We start from the raw sequence: 24,912 nt of genomic DNA, 5'->3' as shown, positions 1-24,912 counted from the left end.
CAGGCAGAGTCGACAGGGGAGTGGCAGCAGTCGACTCACCATGGTGAAGACACCATGGTAAGTCGATCTAAGTATGCCGACGTCAGCTATGTTATTCACGTAGCTGAAGTTGAGTAACTTATTTCCTCTCAATTTCTTCTGATCTGGGCAGGGGGCAAGGAAGCCTCCTGGTTGAATGATTTTTTTCCTCTCTCTCTCCCTGCTTCCATCTCCTGGATAAGGGGCAGGAAACAGTGTCACGACCAGATCGTGGGCAGACAGACCTAGTAGTTGGAGCCAGAGTCTGCAGTCACAAGACAGGAGTCAAGAGTTGGATTGGTCAGATATCGGGGAGGTCAGAAGCAGGAGACAAACTGGAGAGCAGAACCACAAGTTGGGAACCAGAGTCAGGCTGGGTCAGGATATTCACAGGTCAGAGGCAGGAGAATAACTGGACTTTGTGAACTCTTAAGTCAGATGCCAGGAGCCAAGCTGGGTGGGAATGCAGGGTAATCCAGCTGGGGAAGCAGGGAAAAGGTGTGATCTAGAGTGATGATGTATGTAGGTCTGGTGAAAAGAAATCTAGTTGCAATGGCTTATTTTTACCATCTCTATCTTTTGGCAGGGGGACAGTCTGCAGACTGAGGGGGTTGGGGGAGATCAGTTTACAAACTGACAGCAAATTTAACACTCAAAACTAGAGATTTTGGCAAAGCAGGGAAGTGGGAACCAGGATCTGAAGAGAGGCACATCCCCTCTTCTGCATAGACATGCCCCAAAATGTGTACAATAATACAGGGCTTTTGGAGGTTGGAGGATGAAGATCAATTTTTCCATTTTGCTTAAAAGTAGCTGACTAATGCGTTACTTTGTGTACGCTGGCTAGGGATTATTTGGCTAATGTTTGCCAGATTCTTCTGTTGCATATTAAAGTTTAGACCATAAAAGAGGTTCTTATTATTTGAAGAAAGTAGGCCAACGCTGAAGAGAATATTTTGGTGGTTTTGGTTGATTCTTGAAAAATGAAAAAAATATAGCTTGCTACCACCAGAAAAAAACATGACTACATTTGTCTGGGTAAGTGTTAAAATCTGACTGATATTTGTTGTACATAGGCTTCATTTATGTGGAGTTTCCCTTCCCCACCCAAAGATCACAGATGTTACATAAAAGTTAATGCCTTTTATAGTAAATACTTTCCTTGAGTGAACTTGCTGTAAAGGTGGTTACAAGTGCTTTTATCAGTAAGAAACATTGCTAGATTTAGATGCAGTCAAAAGTTAATTTGTCAGGGTTGGAAACTTGTAAAACAAAACAGAAAACCTCTCCACCCCTCTAGATATTTTAATGTCAACGTTTTCATTTTAGCCAGCAAGAGGACAGCCATTTTTGAAGAATGTAGCTTTAAAAATGTCTTTGTAAATTGGGATTTTAGGGCTATCTATTTGGAGGACATTCCGTATAATAAACGATCCCCATAAGCCAGTCTCTCTCTCTCTGACACACACACACACACGCGCGCACACACACACGGCAATTTGGCATGTCTGCTTCCTAGGAGATGTGGTGATAATAAACGAACGTTTTATATATCATTATATGTATCACAGCAGAACAAAAATCAGAAGATATATTATTCATTAGTCCCCTTACTTTAAATTTCATCATCAAAGATTTTTACTTCTTTGCCAAAACAACTTTTTTTGAATATATTAGCAATAATCCTTGCTAATACAAATGACAAAGAGATCTTCCAGGTCATTAACACAGAAGAAAACAGAGATGAAATGATGGCTTTTAATTGTATTCATTTGAACATTAATAAATACTAAGATTTAAGTACTTTTACTATTAAAAATTAAACTGAAGGGCCAGTGTGCAAATCAGTGGTTAGTGTCGGTGGTCGGGTGCAGTGTTTGCATATTAGCTTGTCATTCCAATGATAAAGTGGGAGTTTGAAGCCAGATTTGGCCTTGTGAGGGACACCTACTTTTCCTTCTGATGTCTTGACATAGCATATTTTTTCGTGGATGCTTTTGCAGTACATAAATAAAAGCTGTACTGGTTGAATTCACAGGAGAATGAGGAGTAACTTGTTTGTTATCCTGAAGTCCTCCTGTTTCTCCTCCTCCTCCCCCTCCAGCTGTTTTGCAAAAGCAGTCCCCTTTGAGCACTGCCCATGGAACTGGAGTAGCTCTGGCATGCAGATTTCCCAGTGGGCATACTCGTGTAGATGGCAATTTTAATGAGACCTGATTTAAGCAGTAGAATAAGTCCATAAAACTAATATAAACAGACTTTCAAGAGCTGTACTATTTGTCAGGGCGGTGAATGTAGAGGTGCATCCATTGGCTTGAGGAAGAATATTATAATGAAAACTTCCCTGTATTACTTTGCACTGGAAACAATTAGAATGATCACCAAGAACTATCCTGAAAAAACGTGTGTGTGTGTGTGTGTGTGTGTGTGTGTGTGTGTGTGTGTGTGTGTGTGTGTGAGAGAGAGAGAGAGAGAGAGAGAGAGAAATATGGCTCTACTTTAGTACCAAAAAGTCTTCAAGAATCTTAAAGCTGCATTATACATGAATGAATGTGAACTCTATATTAGTGCACACAACTCGGGCCCAAAGGCTGGGTGAGGGAATCTATTGGTTTGTCTTATCTCTTCATTTAAGGCCACTATTCGGTTAATAAATAATCCAACCTCTCTTTCACTCATGGTGCTAGCATGACTTTCTTACATGCCGGGGGCCTGCAGATGTAACCATTTTACTTTCATTAGAAACCTGAATCCTATATCAGGGAATACGGATGCAAACCAGTTTGCCCCTGACTCTTTCTTTTTTCATGGAGCTAAGGAACTTTCATTGCTATCATTGGAAATTGTTGAGCTCTCCTTGGCCTGATGAAATGCCTCTCTTCTGTTGTTCTCCTTTTCCCTCTCCTGCTCTATTTACAGTGACTTTCTTTGCCACCGCCATGCCCAACACGATATTCAAAAAGTGGGCTTGGGGAGAAATGGGATGAGGGAGCAGTGTGTGATGGGAAGAGAGGTGCAGACATGAGGACTGGACCAATGGAGTAGGCTTGGTGTTAGGAGAGCAATGAGGTTTATTGAAAGAAGAGTTGGAGAGTCTAAAAAAGGGAAGAACAGTGAGGCAAGGAGGAGAACAGGAAAGGGTAGTGAAATGGGGGCACAGATCACAGGAGAGAATGGAAGATCAGTTGAGTGCACTGCAAAAAGGCAAAGGATATGTGTCTTTGACTTGGTGATCTTGATTCCCCAGCCCCTATTTCAGTTGCCCTTCAGAATAGCTAGGTCAACTGGCAATTTGTGACAGAGCAAATTCAGAAAATCAGGTGGGTTTCCTGAGAATCCAGCTATAGCAGTGACATACATTTAAATCATGAAAAAGTATATTTGCTTTTTCTCCCAAGATGCTCTAAGTGATTTGGCAGTTTGAGTGGTGCGGCATTATTGCACTTAGCTCTGCATTTATTAAATAAATTTGTTCTCCAACTCAAGTGTTAAGTGTGTATTATGGAACCTTCCAGCCAATCTCAGTGGTTGCAGAGTGCAAATATTTTTAAAATTATGAAATTACACAGGACTTGGGCTGCAGTGACCACTCAAGTGATTTATTAATTGAATGGTTTGATTAAATTTAATGCTATTTTGGTTTATACAGACAGGGCCTGCATCCTTCGCAGAGATAGGGACACACTGTGAGGCTGTCAGTGATGGTTCAGAGGTCCTGGATAAGGAATCTTTAGCACCCAATTAAATATTAACTAAGAAGATGTAGCTTGCTCTTTCCCTGTCCCTGAAACTGTATTTTGACATCTAAGGCTGGTGATAAAAATTTGCTCTACAAAATCCTTTGCAGTGCACTCTCATTTATCAGTAGATTATTTCTAAATTAATCATGCTAAAAATCTTGTCGTAATTGTGCTGCAGCTCAGGGCTCTATGAAGTATGTAAATAAAAAGTGCCCTTTTAATTTCATGTTAACTATATCTAGCCATTGTTGCAGCCACACTGTATCTGTTTCCTTAGAATGTCATTTTAAAGGTATCTTGGTTTCTGAGCGGCAGCTGTGATTGAAAAGTATGTAAACTAATCTTTTCTTGCTCGTGTCATTTTTATATTCTTATGTCAGAACACAAGAAGGCTGCTTTAAATTTGTCTCTCTGTATATTCATTTTAGAGTCTAGTTTTTCTGCAATTCAGTGCCAAAGTAAATGGCTACTCATGAAAAGGTACCAAAATAGTTCCTTCCTGATTACTGTAAAATATATATTTATTTTCAGTGAAGAGTTTTTATTACCAATGCATAAAGTACAATTATCCTGCATGGTATCAGTGACTTAAAAGAAGAAATAATCAAGCACACTGTATTTTTAATATAAAGAGCAGTACTTTTTAAAACTCTGAATTGCTTTTTCCGAAAGTAGGGGAGGGAGAGAGTTTTTGTTTCTTTTAGGCCCACACTGTATGTAGTTATTGCTTTTTTTAAATCCAGACCGTTTAAAATTACTCTTGGTTAATACTTCTGCATAAAAACGTCTTTGTCCCTTGATGCCCAACCACTGAAAATTAAATGTGGTTGTGGATATATATTTATTCATACCTATACTTCACACCTGATCTTGTGACAGTATGACATAATCCTTGCCACAAAGATTTCTAGTGGAGCACTTGTGAAATAAGTGGGAGAAGGTAGAAAAAGTGCCGTGAAGGCAACAAAAATAAACTAGCCGTTGGGTTCTACCTTTTTGCCAATTTATTTTAAAAAATTAATATTCTTAGGTACATGTATTGTCTTTGATCCATGCACAGAACCTTTGTCTGTGCCAGTGGGAGTTCTGTCTGTGGATGGAAGGCAATATATGCTCCTCAATTTGTAAGCTGTGCAAATGTACAAGAAAGTACATTTTCCTAGCGTATGGTCCAAGTTACTTTAAGAGCCTGACATGAGTTATAAATGCTATGTTTAAAGTAAAATTTCATTATGTTTCGGTGGTTTCAAAAAATGCGCAGGAATTGAACGCACAGCATTATTTTAAGGTATTACGATGTTTTAGTTAGACTTTGTATTCCTCTAAATTAATCTTTGCACACATTAATATTGTATTTTGGCCTGGGCAGCTTGTAGTTCTCAGTCATTTTGCATTACAGGCTTAATTTTTCTTGGGAAGAGAAAAGAGACCAGGCCAAATTCTTCTCTGCTATCCTGCTGTACGTAAAATGGCGGTTACTCTGCATTTGCAGCAAGTATCATTTAGGGTAGAATTGCCCCACAGAGTTTAATTCTGTTTTAGAATTGTTCCTGATATGTGACTGGCCCTCAGGAAGGAGCTGTTGTGTCTGCAGACATCCATGTGCCCCCACTAAGCACCACCTCTTTCCTTAATCATAGTAAAAGCCTGTGTAGAATGTGGGAATAGTTTAGCAGTTGGATCCAAACCTGGTTCATATAAAGGGGGTTTATTTCTGTTTGGAAACTATGAGCCCGTTTTTACATAGACCAGGTGTGGATTAGTTCACTGAGCCGTTCACCCAGCCCTAGGTTTGTGGAAGACTGTTATTAATTCTTACAAAGAAGTTGTACAGTCAAGTCAGAGACATCTCGTATTAAAATCAAACTGAAAAGGATTTTAAAAAAATTAACAAAGTGTTCATGATCCCAGATTGATAGCCTGAATATAGGTACAGATTTAACTACTATAAATATATTTATTTCCAAAGAAAATAATCCCATTTGCCTCCGTACCAAGGTCATGAGTGCTTAGGGTTTGTGTTTCTCCTCCACTGAACAATGACTGCTCTTATATCTAAGCAGCTGGATTTCTTGTTCTGCGTTAAGTGTCAGTGGTGTCATCAACAGTTGCCCGTGAAATCAGATACCAAAACCTCTGTCTGGGCAGGTGAAAAGCTTTTCACTTCACCTTTTAAAGGAGGACAAAATAGTCCATGCAGCTCCACAGCAGCCTAACCGCTTTGCAAGACCGAGCTAGAGAGACGTCTCTGAAACAACCCACTCCACTGTACATGGAGCATGCCAAGGAGCCAGATGCTGCCACTGGAAGAACATCTTTAAGAGTTAGTCATCTGGCTCCAGCTGTGCTAACCTATGCCTGGTAGGCAGCCATGTGTTTGTGCCTGCCAACTGATGGCCAGACACTAGAGCAGACTTAAGCAATTAGTGCAGTCCCCCATCCGGTGGCTGGATTCGCTGTGTGTGTCCTGCAGATAACCACACTTGTTACTCAAACCAGAGACTTCTTGTGGTCTATGGGCATCAGCTCTACTAGATTAACTAAGAGGGAGCCTCCCTCTGGCTGAGTCTTTGAGAGCTGTGCTAAGCTTGTTTCAGTCAGTAGTCTCACTCTGAAAATCGAAAACCATGGATAAGAAGTCTATTGCTAGAGGGTCAAATGTTGCCTCTGTTACATATGCTCCATACGGCATTTCACCTGAGTCAGGACTGTCAGGAAGCGGAGAAGTGGTGTATTCTTGGTGCTGGTGGTTGTTTTTCCCTTCAGAAAGCACACTATATTTGGTTTAGAGCAGCATTTTTAACATTGAACAGAATTTTGACTTGGGTATGTCATTATAGAAAGACAGTCAATTAAAAATAAGAGCTTTGAGTCAGCACCTCAATACTGCGGTGACTGGTGCTCTGTAAATACCTTTGAAGTATTGTTTTTGGTACCATTTTTATGTCAAGCTTTCACAGTATGAATCATTATGGTTACAATGGTGATTTTTCCCTAAAGAACACAATAAACCCCAAACAAAAGCGAACTGTTCTTTCAGTTAAACACGTAGGGCCCAAAACCTGCCTTCGGATAAGAGGGGCCTGCTTAGGCAGCATAAATGATGCTGTGCAGCAACCACGTTGTGCACGAAATGCGCTGTGTACTGTTTCTACCTCCATCCACGTCCTCTTCTTAATGGGCCTGAGCGACACTGAATTCAATTGTAAATTGCTGAATGCCTTCAACTCCCATGCTCCTCAGTGGGAGTTGGGGGTGCTAGACGCCTCTCAGGAGTTGCGTTTAGGAGAGATGGCTGTTGCTTGTATTCATGATAGGGCTTGTTCGGCCACCAAAGCACTTGTTCCAGCTATCAAACATTTGCATCTTTTATCCCTCTTCCCAGTAGATTCAGGAGTTATTGAACATATAGTTGAAACCACACCAGCCATGCTCAAACAGTTCTTTTACTGAAGTGGGTTTTAGCTGGGCATGTTGTGGTATGCACAGAAAGATCAGTGCTTTGTGAGGATGGACAGAGGAGGCTGGCAAATGGGAGTGTGTGAGCGACTGTGTGTTGTGTGGGGGCCATGTTTGCGAGAACACACAACCTTTTCCTATGTTGTGGCAAGTTGTGTAAGAGGAGGCTTCATAATACATGATATGAATGTCATCGATGAAAAAGCCCAGCATGTTGGTGGCCTGTATCAGATGTCTGGGACAGGATAATGAGCATAACATCGGGAGAGTACAGTCAGAGAGGAACCCTCCTTTATGAGCTTGTGGTGCTATACTTTTTTCTTTTTTAAATCCATTTTTTACCTTTACTGTCACGAGAGGATATCTTCACCCAGTGCTGTGCACATGCTACAGTGCTGCTTTCTGGGATCCATTCTATCTAGTAAGTAATGTAAGACGTGCCTATGCCCGCCCATCAGGAAGGGAAAAACTTGTACTGTGATGTTTCAGTCTTCTCGCCTCACACCTCTACAGGTAAATATTAATTTCTGCAATGGCATACAGCAAGCTGATTCCTTGACTGTGGGCAGTTTAAAATAGTTGGTGCAAATATTTGAAATCCTAGATGGAAAAATGTGAATAATATTTAGTTTCCTTTCCCCACATTTTCTTCTCTCACATCCCATTTGGAGACAAAATCCAGAATCCAATCCAAAATCAGATACAACATACACCTCTACCCCGATATAACGCTGTCCTCGGGAGCCAAAAAATCTTACCTTACCACGTTACAGGTGAAACCGCGTTATATCGAACTTGCTTTGATCCACCAGAGCGTGCAGTGCCCCTTCCCCCACGGAGTGCTGCTTTACCACGTTATAGCCAAATTCGTGTTATATCGGGTCACGTTATATCAGGGTAGAGGTGTACCCATATTTCTTGAGCAGGTGATTTGTTGGGCGCAACCTTCTTCACCCTCTTGATTTTCACTCTGTGACGCAAAACTAGAGAAGAGATGAGATTGAAATTTTGACCAGTACGTTATCCAGATACCTGACACAGTGTGTTTGATATGAGAGTGCCTTTACCACAAGGACTTTCTTGGTGGTTTTGCAGCTCCCAATAAGTAGAAAAAGCAGAACTAATAACGCGAGAAGCTATAATATTTTTTCCTTTATGAAATTGATTAAATGCAAAAATGTACTGTAGGCATATTAAATACCATTTTAAAATGTGATGGGCAGGAAGCATAAGTGATGCCATTTGGTTTTGTGGCATCAGTGTGGGCTGGTTAAGGAGGTGGGGATAAACTTTGGAGATTATTGATATAGCATGAGCAGAGCCAGATGGTTGTATTACACATCTTTTGTGTACTTGTTTGCTTCTTAAAGCAGTTGCAGAATTTTGCCTTAGGCAAAATTTTCTCTGTGCTTGTGTGTTCCCCTCTGAATGTACTTTTGACAAAGTGCATTGCAAAGATGGGGAATACTGTGCTTTTTCACTTCCATTCCCTCCTTTACATGATTTTAAATTTGTTGAGTCAACAGAATTGTGCTTAAAAATAGTTTTTGACTTCTGAAATAAGTTAGCAATAGGGGCAGGTTTTGTGTTTGTGTGTGTGTGTTTGTGTGTGTGTGTTTGTGTGTGTTCCGCACCCAGCACCCTTTGGAATATTGATTTTCCTTGTGTGTTATGGAGAATGAACTGCAGAAAGGGCAAACTAATTTTTTTTAAAATCTACTAGTTATGTAGTGTTCTTGCAATAAAGAAATGTTGTCTTAAAGATTAATGAGCTAATGTTTCCATTACTTATTTTAGGTTTTGAAATTGTGGTGTACCTGATTCATGTTATCAAAAACACATACTTTGTGGTATTCAGGTTGAGTGGGAGATGGTTATGATAGGTAGGTGGTTCTTAACTGGATGTTTATGTGACATTTGTTGGAACTGCTTATCACCGGAACCACCAAAATTTACATATATTTGTTATTTCCCTTTGAAAGCAAATTATGCTTTATTTCCCATAAAAGATGACTTGTTTTAAGAGGTTTCTTAAGTAAGATTTACAATCTACAGGCCTGATGCTTCTGTCACACCAGTTATATGCCAGTGTAATTCCATTGACTTAGTTGGGTTTATTCATGATTTACTTCACTGTAGGTACATAGACAAAGAATCAGGTCCCTATATGTTTAATAATTACATTGGAAACTATCAAAATAATTTTAAATATGCTTAATCTTTTCTTTTCTGTGAGTGAGGAGCACACTGGTAGAAGTCCACCTTATTCACGTGAGTAGTACCTGTGTTTATTAGGAGATAGTTTTATCTTTTGCTGTACACAGACTCCCGAGTGGTGGGCCCAATCCTGCACTATTCTGCTCAGGCAGAAGTCTCATTGAATTCCTTCCTAGCCTGGAAACTATGGGATCGGGCCCTTTATTTGGAACCAAGAGTACTTGATGTGAAAACAAGAAACATACAGTTCTAACCCTATTGAAATTTCTGACTGTTTTTAGTCACAAGTCTGAAGAGACTACTTCTAATAATGATGCCATTGTACTCATCCTATCTGATCAGTTCTTGAAATGTTTTAGTAAGTCTATCTTACAACATTATAAGAAGATAATCAGCTGCCTTAGAAGGTCCCCATCTGGAGTATAGAGTTCTTTTACTGAAAGATGTTTTGCCTTTTTGAGATAGCTCTCGCATTTCATCATCTGTTGTGCAGAGATGAAGTGCATATGAAAAGTCAGTGACTCTGAATCCATCTGTTGTTATTATTTTCCACTGATAATTGGCTTGAACAATGAAATGTCTGTGTCTGTAGCCTTTGAAACTGTACACCCTGTTTATTTTCTGGAGGTCTTACTCCATTCCCTCCACCCCACACACATATTTTTTTTTTTTTTTTTTTGCTTCATTTTCTCTCAAGCTTATAGTTAGTGGAGCTTGCATGAAGATGACATCTTTGACTCTGTGCATCAGTATGTGTCACTCAGCATCTAAAGCTTGCCTACAGATTTTTGTCAGAGTCTTATGTCTTTTCTGTTTGCTTCAGTATAGAGCAGTCTTACATCAGGAAGACTGGCAGATCCAGAATGCATAGACACCTTACCTGAAATGTGGTATTTATTTCACTTTCCTTATTAAAATATTAATTTAGAGTCCAGTATCTAATACTTATGGAATTAGATACTACCTATAATTGTATAATATATTCAGTTGCATCTAGTTTTGCACGATACAGAGCATTAATATTGGATTCCACTAACAGCAGTTCCATTAGCCTGCTCAACCAGTATGAGATATATATGAGCAGGGAGGCATAACTACCAGCCAGAACTGCCAAAACAGTCATTAGAAGCTCCATTGGGATGGACAAAGGCTTTTACACAGTGATATACTGATTAAATTTTGTTCTATGGTTTATTTGCATCAAGGTTAGATCACTATCGTCTGTGTGAACCGTATTATCTAACACCTTATTTGGAAGGTCATTTCAATGCAAAAATAGTGAACAATATAGGGGTTCTAAAATTTCTTGTGGGATCCCTTCATGGAGGATTTTTTTATCCTGTTAGACTTTACTGGCTCATGATGGTAATTTTATTTTTCTTTTTGCTCTGATCGTGAATTTATGCAAGGGAAAGTAAAAACTGTCTCTTCCCTCCTCCCCTCATGCTACAGGAGTGCAAGGAAGGGTAATAAAATAGGTTAGTCAAATGAAAAGTGCTTGTTCCTCACTAGAATCGTTAGTGGAATCCAATATCTTACCAAATCAGCCGTGCTGCATGCTTTGGAATCCAAGCGAATATATGGTGCCTCTTTTTAAGCCCAAATCCTCTTTTTTGTGTAAGTGATCTTTCAGAATGAAATTTAGGTACGGAACATAGGGCAGTAGTGTACAGTACATATCACCCTGTAGGCTGCAGCATTAGAAAAGAAGGCAGGGGAGTATAATCTTATTTATGTTTCAATAGCAATCGTTTAATACTGCAAGTTATTAAAAAATAATTAAATTACTAAAACCAACATGTAGCTAGGACTTACAATAAAAGGTCAATGTGATTTGACTCCTTAAGTTAAGAAGGGACACTAGTGAATTCCAATTGCTTAAAAATTTTGCTTTCTGATTCTATTCTTGGGGTATAAGGATGAATGCGACTAGAACATATTTATTTTCTCTGGAAATGAGAATACATTGTGGCATTACGTTATGTATATTTAATTGCAATAATAAATGCTTAGGGGTGTTTGGTGGGAAACATGGTCTTTAGTAATTTTAGTTGTTTTTGGAAGTAAATATATTTTTGAGATACTTTTATGAGGACTATTTTAGAAATGACATTTAAAAAAAAAATCTTCAGAAATTTCTTCCTTTCCCCCACGTAACTAGTAAACAGGAGTGTATTAAACGTATAATAATTAAAACTATACTTTGTATGTGAAATGTCTTTTATGTACAAAACAGAAAATAGAGGGACAGCACAGATCGTCGAAATTCAGATTTTATGTTCTAACTCAACAGTGACTGTTCCCTATTAATTTTAAGTCCCCTTTTAGGAAAAGAATGGACTGGAATTCTAATGAATTTTTATTAGGAGTGAAAATGAATTTTCAGGTGGTGTTTTGGTCTGTTTCTGTTTTGGTGGGGTATGTGGTAAAGCCAATGTGGGACTGACAAATAATTTATTTTATTTTATTTTGCCAGAACAGTTCCGAGATTAGAAATTAATATGATTCATATTGATTATTGCTGTTATAATTTAGTATTATGTGAGCACAGAATTTAGCTGTGTGCTTTTTTAGCTACTATCCCCTTAAACAGGCTGTGTAGCTTGTCAGAGATCAGGACAGGTAGAATGCACAGCAGGCGTCTGATTTGAGCCAGTTACTCATTTGCTGAGTGTTTGTGTTTATGCAAAGGGGCCTCTTCCTGCATATTTAATCTAGAGTAAGGCAGTGGCTTTTGTTGTGTTTAGACCACATACCTTCAGTCCTGCTTCCTTACACTGCAGCCAGAATTGAAGCACAGAAAGCCTGGATAGTTAAAGTGCTTTCGTGTTTTCAAACTCTCAACTTTCTGCTGTTGGTTGGGAATTATTGTCCAGCTCAAAGCCTTGCTCCTTCTCATTAATGGGTAAGTTTGTACTTCATTAAAATATGATACTTTTGTTTCTCTTCCTCTTTATAAATGCACAAAATGCTTGATATTATTTATTGTCCAGTCCTCCTTAAAGCAGTCCTGGTCAGCTGAGGTAGTTTATTGCAGTGAATTAGATCAAGAATACAGGTGCTTCTGGAGTGTACCTTTGAACGTAGAGCTAAATACTGTATTGCAATAGACAGGTTTTTTGGGGGAGGGGGACTGGGGGGAAAGAGTTTAGCTTTATTCTTTGCACTAACAAATCCTGTTTTGTAACTATCCTGAAGATAATGCTTCCATTGTTTGCCGAAAGCTTTCAAACAATGTGCAACACAACTGTAAAAGCAGCAAGAAACTCTTGTCTTTATTGTCTCCCAAGCAAGGGTCCTCACCAGAATGTCTGTGCTGTAATAGGAAGGTTTTTCTTTGTGGAAATTGAATAGTCTCTTCATTGATATTAATAGCACACTAGAGATGTTAGCCATGATGCAGAGTACCAGGACTGTAGAGTAGGGAACCTGATATTGCAGGGGGAAAAATGACAGTCCTATTGCTGCTCAGTGTGGGAGACATCCTTCCAAGAGAACAGTTTGCATAATGGCATCCTAGGTTAACTGTTTACTATAGGCATTTTAATCTCCAGCTCTTTTAATATAGATGTAATTACTGTCGCTTGCTCTCGTACTTATTAACTCTACAGCTCCGTTTCTGATTCAGTCTGAACAAATTAGTTTTAAAAATGACTTTCTAGAAAATCCGTGCAGTGTGCTTGTACAATGCATTCTACTGTATATACAGTGCATGCTTTAATAGTAATAGAATGTCAGTTTCCTTTTCAGAGTCAAATGAGAGAGAATTTATACCAAAAACAAAGAAAAAAATGACAAAGGGCACATCTTCAAAGCAGAGTGTTGTAATACGTAGAGTATTTGGAGAAATGTGGAAAATGTGTATCAAGGCCAGTAGCAGTTTTGGTTACCAATTAACTATTTCCTTCATTTGAGTAGCTCGTCTCAAACAGAAGAGTGTGCTGTTCCACCACATGTTGGAAAATGTGAGCATCTGAATAAAATTTCATCAATCTTATTAAAATATGTAGGGACTTTGGTCTTCTTGGGTGCAAATCAGCCTACAGACTCAGAAGCATTTGTTAACAATAAGACTGGTGAGGGTTTTTAATAACAAAATTACAAATACCATATCTAATTGTAAGTATATTACTTTTATACTCTGGTTTAAAAAAAAACTTTTTATGAGGAAAAGTACCTCAGTCAAAGCACCTTGTGTGATTAGCGCTATTGTATTCTTAAATTTTGATTGATAGAGATAATAGTTTTCACTTAAAAATACAGACAGGTACTTTAACTTTCCATGACAATAGCTATTTGCATTTCTTTTATCTTTTTGTTTAACATTTGTGGGGGTTGGGATGGATTTGATTATTAACTCTTATTGCACACTAAGGTAAATGCTAAAACAAAGCTTTTGTTAAAGCTTCAAAGGTAAAACAGCAAATATTGTTTTTAGGCTTCAATATTTAAAGGCTGTTAAAGGATACCTCAAAAATATTTTCACATGACCATGACCAAGGATATCACTTTGTTGTAAGGTAAGAGAGAGTAGCTTTTTTTCCCCTGTAAAGATGGGCAGGCTTCTGCATTGCTGATTTCTTGGCAGGCTGAAGACTTTTACGTAGAGAGAGAGAGGGGGGGGGGAGGGATAACAGTTTAGACTAGTGCTATCTGTCTCGCATGAAAAAAGATTCAAAATGTAAGTTCACAAGAATCTGAAGGATACTAGCACAGACGGTTCAAAAGAATGGACACTGTGAAGAGCAAAATATCACGCAATGGAGCATTTGTAAAATGTGGATACGTATATTATGTTTGAAGCCAAGAAAGCTAGAAGGTTCATTTCTGTTAAACCAAAAATGAGTAAATAAAATAATCAATAGCACACAAGTCGCAAAAGGAGTGCACCACGCACTAGTGGGTTGTGGGAGTGTGTTCAGAATTGTGTAGTTTTGGGTTCAGAAGTGTGTAGTTTTGAAAGGTAGAGTTCACAGTTGTGGGTACTGAAAGTAACACTTTTTTGTCTTTAAATGTTGCCAGAGTAACACTGTAAGACTACAGAGTCAGTGGCTGTTCCACAGTGGTTGGGGAGGAATCTTTCATATGACTACTTCAGTTATATGTGAGGTCAAGATTCAAGATGAGACTTATAACACAGCCTCAAAATGGTTAATGGTTGGCATTAACTAATGTATGAAGAGTCATTTTAAGAAACCGTGAAGATGTTGCAAGGCTAAAATGCACTGTAAGGTTTGATCATTTTGCTCTCTCAACATTCTGTAAGATGTTCTCTTATCATTTGATTGGACATTTGACAGGTTTGATACTCTCTGGGAACATGTTATGGTCCTTAAGTCTGAAGAAACCAAAAAGGGCTAGTAGCTCTCTTATGCTAAGTAATTTATACGAGTCAAATAACCAGTCTGTCAGTGAAAGATGCTAGACTTATGGCCATAGTTCAAATTTTGTACAGTAAGCAATGTGTACTTAACTTGCCTGTTAGCTGTACTTGTATTATATATGATTGATTAAAAAAAATTACATGAACTGCGATTAGTATAGGGATGTTGATCAAAACTGAGTGTTTCTTTTCCACCATTGTGATAGAAATGAAATGTAATATTATTATTTTAAATGGAGGAAATTTTCAGGGCTTAGCTTTATCCTCATGATATTTATTTTATTTCAATTTTAGAATAAATAAAAAGTGCCCACATGTGGGCTTTGATTTTTAATAATTTGCTGGATGCTCAAAGTGCAATATGAGCAGCTCACGTCTTCCACCAAACAGCAGCACATCAGCAAATACAAACACTATGCATTTGCCTGTGGCACAATCCATCTACCCTTCTTCAAAGACCAGGTGAATAAACGCACCCTGCCTTCCACACTTTGCAATTCCACCTACATTTCACTTTCCAAATAGGTAATAATGACACCTGGGTCAGAATATGGCGCCTCCAGTATCTCATAACAGTCAATATATATCGCAGAATAAAAAAAATCACCATCCTGATAACTATTGTGGAACCACTTCTATACTGTAGTCTTTAAGTTATTCAATTTTTTAAATTTTTTAGGTTCTCAGACTTCAACTCTGGTTTAAGAGGCCATTTCTGATGAAGGCCTATGAGCACCTCTTTACTAGTCATTGTTTAGCAAAATCATTATGCCCATCAGATTCTCTAAATTAAAAAAAAGTTGAACTATAAACAAAATAGGATATAAAAGTACATTAATTCATTTTTGGCTTCTGTGCAGCCCTTAATTTTTTTTTCAAACTAAGCTCCCCCCCCCCACACTCCAAAACAAAATAAAATCATAAAGATAACAGATAATGAAGGAAAATATCAGCCTAGTTGTCTAGACTTAACTATAACTTGGTTAGATTTGAAGGAAAAAAATAGTCTGTATTATTCCATTATTGGACCTCACAATTTAAAAAATGCCAATTGTGGTTCTGAGATGTTTATATTTCAGTGCTTCCAGGAAGCCTTGCAGTAAATAATTAAAACAGAAATGTTCAGTTAATATATTCAGTTGTGAAACTAAAGTTGTCGCTAACAAAAATCAATCCATCAATAAATACTAAATCAGATTTCTGAAACTGTCTTAAAAAGAGAGACTGCTTTCTAGGTATTGAAATGGAGTTTTTCCCCAGAGGTTTTGGTTTCTAATCATATTTATCCCTTGTAGGCTCTTCAAGGCAGGGATGTTGGCCCTGATCCTGCAAACACTTATGCCCGTAAGCAACTTTCTGCAAGTGAGAAGTCTCATTGAGATACTACTCACCTGTGTAAAGTTACTCAAGGGAGCCAGTATGTGAGGGAGGAGGGACTTTGTTCATCACATTTTGGCTTCTGTATAATGCCTCACACATGCTCTAGTACTATAAAGTACTACTGTATAATTAGTACAATCTTCCTCCCTAGGCCCCTCGATTTCAATGTCTGATTTAGATTATTGATTGAATATAGCTTTATAATCATCACTCACAATTTGGGCCCCTGCAGCACTCACACAACTCGCTCTTACGGAGACGATTAGTCCCACTGAAGAAACTACCCGCGTGAGTAAAGGTTGCAGGATGAAGCTAGTAGGGTACAATCCTACTGTGAGCTCAATGGCAAAGCTTATTTTGACTTCAGTGGGAGCAGGCTCAGGGCCAGTGTGACTAGTCAGAACCCAATCCAAGTCCCACTGAAATCAAGGGGAGGCTTTCCGCTGACATCAGTAGGCACTGGATCAGGCTCTTAATGCATTGAGAATCATGGCCGGCACTGTATTTTTTGTTTTGTTTTCATGACAATCTGCTCCCCCAAACAGTCCTGCTTTAACAAATGACAGTAAAAATAACGTTTAGCCAAAGATCTCCCAGTGCATTGCAAAGATAGGCGTTTCCTGCATTCTCCCCGTCTCACCGGTGGATACACTGAGACACAGAGTGGTTAAGGCCAAACATTTCAATCCTGTCTACTAAAATCCCCATCCTGCAAATACTTACACTTGTTAGTAACTTTACTCATGTCTGCAGTGCCATTAAAGTCAGTCCGACTACCTGCATACATAAAGTTACTCATGTGTACAGATGTTTGCAGGATAGGGGCCTAAATTTGCATGTCAAAGTTTTGGGGTTCTCAGGCAGCTCAAACTTGTGTTTTTTGGAAAACGTAGACCTAAGCCCAAGAACACATACCCAGTCAGTGAGTGATTCCCTGGCAGAACTGAAATAATCATCTTTGCTTCTAGCCCTGTGTTCAAGTTGCTAGACCATGCTCGCCTCCCTTGAGCAAACACTAGTTTGGGGTTTTTTTTGGTAGCTGTGTACTGAATATGCTCCGCAGGTGTTTAGAAAAATAGGCAAATGTTATATAGGATTTGAGACGTTACCAAGAGAGAACTTTATTCGAAGTAGTCATGTTCAGCTACTTTGGTTTTTTAAAAATTCAATTTTAATATGGTCTACTTGTGTCCTGCAAGTCTATTCTGTGTTGCAAACTGTAATACCACAGGTTTGCCTGAACCATCCAGAAAATAGATACAATAGAGCTGATAAACATGAAAATAGATTTAAAGAACCTGCTCAAGATAGGGTGACCAGATGTCCCGATTTTATAGGGACGGTCCTGATATTCAGGGCTTTTTCTTATATAGGTGCCTATTACCCCCCACCCCTGTCCTGATTTTTCACATTTTCTATCTGGTCACCCTAGATCAAGATCACATTTACAGCAAAGTGGAATAAAAACCTTTATTGCTGTGACTCTAACAGTAAGTAGTAGTATGTCAGCGTTCGTGTATTTTACTTGCAAGGTTTTGATGTTTTACATAGTGTAGTGAAAGTGAGACCTGCCTATTATACAGTAGTATTGTGCCTGTCTTTTCAGGCCTCAATCTAGAAAATCTTTACTTACAGAAGTAATCCCATTGAAGCCAGTGGGACTGCTTGCAAGCACTTATAGGTCTTGGACCTTAGTCTCCGATATTTTATTATTAGAACTATGTAAAACTTCTCATTAGATGTGTATTAAAAAAATCTTCTAATTTTTGCAAATTAGCAAAAAATCAAAATACAGTACTTTCCGTTTTCATCTTGATTTTAAACATTTTTGTCTTACTAAAAATGTCACTTTTCAGAGGTGAAAAGGTGACATGCAATTATGAAAATTCTGTCTTTGCGAAATAAATGGTAAATAAGTGAATTTCCATCTGAAAGGCTTTGGTGAAAATTCTGATTTTTACCCCAGAGTGAAATGGATGGCAAAAAGCTGCACCAGATCCTGGAAATGGCATACTCTGTCAGTTGATCAGTTTCACAAACACTTCCAAGAGACCCCACCTTTACTGTGTGAATTTTGTGAAACAAAGTTTTATACAGCCTTATTATTTCACACACCAAAATTTCGTTGAGTTTCTGTTTCATGTTTTATTGTGTAGATCAGCAAATGCTTGCATATTTGTCTGTCTCTACTGAATTAACATATTAGATTTTGTGTGTTCTTCGGCACACTGTTTAGAAAATGAACATTTCAGTGAAATTGTTAGTTTTTATTCTATTAACGCTTTTGGTCAATTGACATGGAATTAATTCTAAACACTGTTAGTAACTTGATCTAAATTAATAAACAAATGTTTTTCTTTTCTCTTGTACCATATGTTGATCCCAATTACATGAACAGAAAGTGGCAGATTGTCATGTTTCTTAAAGGATTACATAGTGTTTTGCATAAGAGAGTACACAAGATGCAGCGATATACGTTGTAACACACTTGCTGTTGTTTTTCCTTTCTGCTCTATTTTTTACTGACACCCATTTTTCTTCTTAACCCTCTGCACTTGGTGTAAAAAGAGGACACAAACACCCCAAATACAAGTAAAATACTTTCTGAATTAAGCATGAATGATGCATCTGCTCTAGAACTGTATCTTTTGGAAAGGGGAGGGGAGGGGCAGAGAGAGAGTACATAAATAGAATTACAGGGGTTACAAACACATACAAAAAAATTAACTAAGCAGAGACCTATTCAAGCAAGTCTGGGTTCTGAAACAAAGGACGTGAGTCATATATTATTCAAAGTGAAACTAAATTGATAGACATCAAGATTAAGAAAGTTTATGGTAGAGAACAAAGATGTCTCATCTTCAGGGATTTTTTTCCTCTCCCTCCCTTCCCTCCCCCCCAAACACCACATTGTTCTTGTTGAACCGAAGAGCCTCACGCTGGCTGGTACTGATAAGCAGCAGTCCTGTGACTTTATTGTTTTTATTAACTCTCTCTGAAAGTCATTCACCATTAAACACAATTGAATTCATTTGTTGTTTTATTTATGTTTGTACTTGCTAATGTGGTAACAATGACAATGCTTCAGATGTTGTCGCTAGTACTGATCTGCCAATGACATTGTGGTATCCTCTTTGTCTCCAGGGTAAGAAGAGTGACCTTTTTGGGTGGCTGTAACTGAAGATTGCTTTGCAGAAGCAACTAAAGTAGGTAAATACAAATACCATTTTGCACTTAATTTGTATAGACTGACCTGCCTATATATGGGCCCAATCGTGCAAAACCCATGACTATTCCTTACTTGCGGAAGTAGCCCCTGGATTTAAATGGGAATATTTGCGTGAGTAAGGACTGTAGGATTGGGCTCTAACGAAGTTTTTCGAACCGTATTCTGCCCTAACTTTTAAACCGTGTTCATCTCCAACTAAACCAATGGGTTAGACCCTCAGTTGAAACATAGGGAAAGAAACACATAGGTGGCCCTTTTGGCTCACACCCAGCTGCCTCTGGGGCCATTTGGCCACCAATCTTGTCCTCGGTCTATATGAAAGTAATCTTCTCTAATTTATGTTGGCTGTCTATTATCCAACTGGCTCTCCTTGCAGCTGGGAATCATGTCATGCCCTCTTTCTCTCAAAGATGCCCCACTCCTCCCCACTCCTCTGAGGGGTGTCAGAGTTGCTTCAGTCTCCTAGCCAGCTGAAGATTCAATAACATAAGATGAATCCCGAGGGATGGTCAAATTGGTATTATGGCTGCTTTGATTCGGGCTAACACAACAGTGTAAGAGCAGAATTTGGCTCTTAATCTGGTTACTACTTCTTATTCTTGTAACAGTTGAAATACATGCTTTTTGGTCTTTTGGGGCATAACAAAACCAAACCAAAACAAAAAAAAATCAGCTCCCTGAAAGCATTCTTTTTTTAAAAACAATATGAAAATCCTTTACTTCTTCCTTAACTCCTTGCGTTTCTTTTTGTTGAGTTCTGTAAGTTTAAAGTTAGAAAGGAATATTAACATCACAAAAGTAGTGATTCATAAAATTAACTTGCAGAAGACAGGAGTAACACATGTCAGTGTTTGGTATTGAAGTGGTGTCATCTGACAGAGGTTCATATGGCTGCTTTATAATCACCTTCTTTCAGAAATTAATAGTCGGTTAAGCACCATAGCAACAAGCAACACTGATGTAACCGTTAAACGGTGGCTGCCGTTCGCTGTGATGTCAGTGCTGTTCTCTTGACCTTCTTTGAATATAAAATGATGATTTCATTTTAAATTTAGAATTTTACAGAATGATTAAATGTATCAAAGAATTAGAGCCATTTTTATTTATTTATTTATTAAAATACATGTTAAGGAAAAAATCCCGACGCATTCTCTTCTGTTTCAAATTAAAATAGATTTATGGATAATGTGTTCTTTAGCTCTTTGTTGCCAAAAAAAAAAAAAAATCTATTCAGGCAGGATGAAATTCATGGAGTTCAAGCGAATATTGCAATCTATGGCTGTTCCTGTGGTTTATGTCAGCAACACGGTATGCCTTCCCTTGGAATGTGGATATTATTATTGTTTGCTTAAGGGGTGCCTAGGATGTCTTAGGTATTTTTCAGACATTTGATCAGGGCAGACCCTGCCCTGAGAAGCTCACAGTCCAAGGAATAGAGCTGTTTTGTTTCTCCTTTTGGTTTGATTTTAAATTGGCCTGATGCATAACGAAAATCTTTGCACACTGGGATACATCAAACCCCCTCATGCTTTACAGTATGCTTGTAAAGAAGAGCTTATGCTGCAATATGTAGACATCATATTACATGACCTATGTGAGTTTAGGAATACTATTTGCAGTACAAAGCAATGTTTTAAACTAACCTGAAGTTTCTGACCTACATCTCTGCAAAAGCAAAGATACTTTGTATTACAGTAGCCATGGCATAACACATGCTTGGGCTTGTCCTCTTGCAAACATCATGTAACGCTAAGTAGCTTCAATGAGTAAGAATCACAATGTATAAGGCCAGAAGGGACCATTAAATCATCTTGTCTGACCTGCATATCACATTTAATCCAGTTCCCCCATGTATTAAGCCCAGTAATTTGTGTTTTGACTAAAGCACAACTTGTTGTTACACATCTTCCAGAAAAGCATCTAGACTTGATTTGAAGACCTCTTGGAGAATCTACCACTTCTTCTTTGAGTGCTTGCTCATATCTATTCCACATTAGGTGAGTGTGCTCGCCACATGCACCAGTGCTGGAAGTTTTTCTCTCAGCAGTATCCGTAGGAGCGCGGCTCTGCTGCCCTCTGGAGTGACGCCCACATGGTGCAGTATAAGGAGCACCGCTGGCTTCCCCGACCCTCAGTTCCTTCTTGCCACCAGTGACGGTGCATGGAACGTTCGCTGCTCTTACTAGCATTGCTTAGGCTTTGTTTGTACGAACTAGAGTTCTTGTAAAGTTAGTATACATAGTTAGTAGTTGAGTTAGTTAGCCCTTAGCAGTAGTTTCGAGTTTTCTTAGTCCCAGGCTTTAACCCCTGCGATTGCTGTAAACGGCCCATGCCCGTGAGCGATCTGCATAGTAGCTGTCTCAGGTGCCTTGGTGAAGGGCACATAAGTGATAAGCGTCAAATCTGCAAGTCCTTTAAACCTAGGACTAAGAGCTTGAGATCAGACTCGGAGCGCTCCTGATGGAGTCGGCGCTCCCTCTAGCCCCGGAGCAAAGGTCCGACTCAGCACCCAGCGCCACGGCATCGGTGCATAGTGCTGCGCCATCAGCAAGCCGGCACCGATCTCCGTCCATGGCTCCGGCCAAGAAGTTGAAGGCCGGTGGAGGATGGTCTCCTACTCCCCGCAAGGGGAAGGACAGGGCTGGGGTGAGCTAAGACCCACGCCAGGCAGCTCATCTCCCCCATCGGGAAGTCGGGCCTCGGCTCATGTCGAGTGATGCAGCCCACCCTGTTCCTTGCCTGGAAGCCTGGACACAGAGGTGGGCCTTCATCAACTTCAGGGACCCTTCTCAGGGAGTCTTCTCGAGCAGGAGGTTCAGGGGCTCTTACAGGCGTCAGGGCATCCAGATTTACCCATACCTCGATGATTGGCTGGTCAAAGGCAACTCCAAGGCTCAGGTCCAACGTGATGTCACTGCTCTTTGGGACTACTGGTCAACCACAAAAAATCCATGTTAGTTCCAGTTCAAAGGATAGAATTAATTGGGGCCAGGCTTGAATCGACCTGGGCGAGAGCATTCCTGCTGTTTGTCAGGTTTCAGGCCCTGACAGGCCTCATTGCGGAAGTGTCCACGTTTCCCCTCGCCAGCACTGGTTCCACACGCTCATGAACATGGCGGTGGCCCCTCCCTGGCACCTTCCCTACTGTTTGGACCTGCTGTCACACAATCACGGTTGACTCCTACACCCCAACGTCGCGTCCCTACACCTCTTGGAGTGGATGCTCCGTGGTTGAACCCGGAGGAGTGTACCTGTTCAGAGGAGGTCCAGCAGGTCCTCCTGGGAAGTAGGAAGCCATTCAGAAGACTAATTTACCTGGCCAAGTGGACAAGGCTTTCCCGCTGGGTGTCAGAGCGCAGTAATTCTCCCTCGCATTCTTCAGTGCATACTGCAGCTCAGGAACCAGCGCAGGAACCAACTGGTGCATTCTTCCATCAGAGTGCACCTTGCGGCCATCTTTGCATTCCACCAGCCGATCCAAGGTCAGACGGTCTTTTCTCCTGACATGACTATCAGGTTCCTGAGGGGCCTCGGGAGGCTTTACCCACAGGTTCGGGCCCGTGTCCCACAGTGGGACCTTAACCTGGTCCTCTTCAGGCTCACCGTCCTGCCTTTCGAGCTGCTGGGCTCCTGCTCTCTTTCTTACTTGTCCCGGAAGGTAGTTTTCCTGGTGGCAGGGATGTCGGCAAGATGTCGGTGGCAGGGATGTCCTGGTGGCAAGGGATGTCGGATGAGTCTCAGAGATTAAGGGCTTGATCTTGGAACTGCCTTACACAGTGTTTTATAAGGATAAAGTCCAGCTGCAGCTCCACCCAGCCTTCCCGTCGAAGGTGATATCTTCCTTCCACGTGAACCAGGATGTATTCCTGCCAGTGTTCTGTCCCAAGCCGCACAGGACTGCTGAGGAGAGGCGTCTGGACATCCGGAGGGCCTTGGCTTTTTACTTGGCACGTACCAAGCCTTTCCGTAAATCAACCCAGCTCTTCATCGCTACAGCGGATAGGGTGAAGGGCCTTCCGGTTTCTTTGCAGAGGATTTCCAACTGGATCACCTCTTGCATAAAGACCTGTTACGAGCTAGCAAAGGTCCTGCTGCCACCGATCGTCAGGGCCCATTCATCTAGAGCACAGGTGTCTTCCGCGGCCTTCCTGGCGCACATCCTGATCCAGGACATCTGTAGAGATGCGACATGGTCCTCGGGCCATACGTTCATGTCTCATTATGCCATCACCCAGCAGTCCAGAGGCGACGCTGGGTTCGACAGAGCTGCATTACAATCTGCGCAGCTGTGAACTCCTACCCGCCTCCACGGGAGCTGCTGGGAGTCACCTAATGCGGAATGGACATGAGCAAGCCCTTGAAGAAGAAAAGACAGTTACCTGTTCCGTAACTGGTGTTCTTTGAGAGATGTTGCTCATGTCCATTCCATGACCCACCTTCCTTCCCCACTGTCGGAGTTCCCGTCAAGAAGGACCTGAGGGTCAGGGAAGCCAGCGGTGCCCCTTATACCGCACCATGTGGGCACCACTCCAGAGGGTGCCAGAGCCGCTTGCCTTCGGATACTGCTGAGGGAAAAATTTCCGGCCCCGGCGCATGTGGCGAGCACACACACCTAATGTGAAATGGACATGGGCAACACATCTCAAAGAGCACCAGTTAGGGAACAGGTAACTGGCTTTTCCCTTTGTAGTTTGTTTCAGTGATCAGCTACAGTACATACATGCACAAGTGGAGTACCTGATTCCGTGGCCAATTATGGGTCTTGTCCTGCTTCCATTGAAGCCAATGGCATGACTTTACATGATGATTTCAGTGGCAGCGGAACTGGTCTCTGTTTCTACACAATATAAAATAAATACAAAACAATTGACACCTGGTCTGACAAGTTGCAGATCGAGTTTCAACGTGGTGGGAATTGACACTGCAAAGATGATAAAACATGGGAAGAGGAGTTTGTAATGGAAATGGTCACGGAGTCCTAGCTAGAGTGGTGCCACTGAAATAAGAAGGGGGGGAAGGGTTTTTGGTTGATTTGAAATGGAGCTCAGCTGCTTGATTGCTGAATTTCAGGTGAATCCCATCTTCTGTGTTAGTAGTTAAAGTGGCTCAGTGCATTCACAATGCAGTGCTCTTCACTTCTTCAAGAACAGTTGTATGGGCTCTACTTCCCAGAACTGCGTGGAAATCTGGTCTCAGGCATACAAATTCGGATGAGAAGACAGGGGTGATGCAGTAGATTTTTTTGCTCTAGATATTTTCTGTGAGAGCTCTGAAGAATGCACACAGTGACAAAAATAACTGAATAAACATAGTAAAGGGTTTTGATGGTTAAACCTTCGCAATTCAGATGTTTGTATTCTCCTTTATTTAACATTATTAATCATAATGTCTAATTAAATTGCTTTACAAACCAGAGCCAGCTTTCTTCAAAGTGAGAATCGGAGTTAAAATATTGATTTTTTTTTCCCTTTAAGGGGGGGGGAGGG

The 24,912-nt window shown here is 40.2% G+C and overlaps 1 protein-coding gene across 40 annotated transcripts in view; it reads left to right on the top strand.

Moving 5' to 3' along the window:
• Positions 1-24,912, top strand: part of FOXP1 (forkhead box P1) — a 505,685-nt gene that overhangs the window by 194,598 nt on the left and 286,175 nt on the right. For 24 of the 40 annotated variants that reach the window (XM_065550762.1, XM_065550735.1, XM_065550744.1 and 21 more), the window contains one exon: positions 19,342-19,407. The gene's annotated coding sequence lies outside the window, so the exon portion shown is untranslated. The remainder of the gene's footprint in view (positions 1-19,341; positions 19,408-24,912) is intronic. The other 16 variants (XR_010589012.1, XM_065550763.1, XM_065550750.1 and 13 more) reach the window with 1 other exon arrangement.

Source organism: Chrysemys picta, chromosome 7 (genome assembly GCF_011386835.1).
Source record: "Chrysemys picta bellii isolate R12L10 chromosome 7, ASM1138683v2, whole genome shotgun sequence".
Lineage (NCBI taxonomy): Eukaryota > Metazoa > Chordata > Testudines > Emydidae > Chrysemys > Chrysemys picta.
This window is presented reverse-complemented; position numbering and strand designations above follow the sequence as displayed.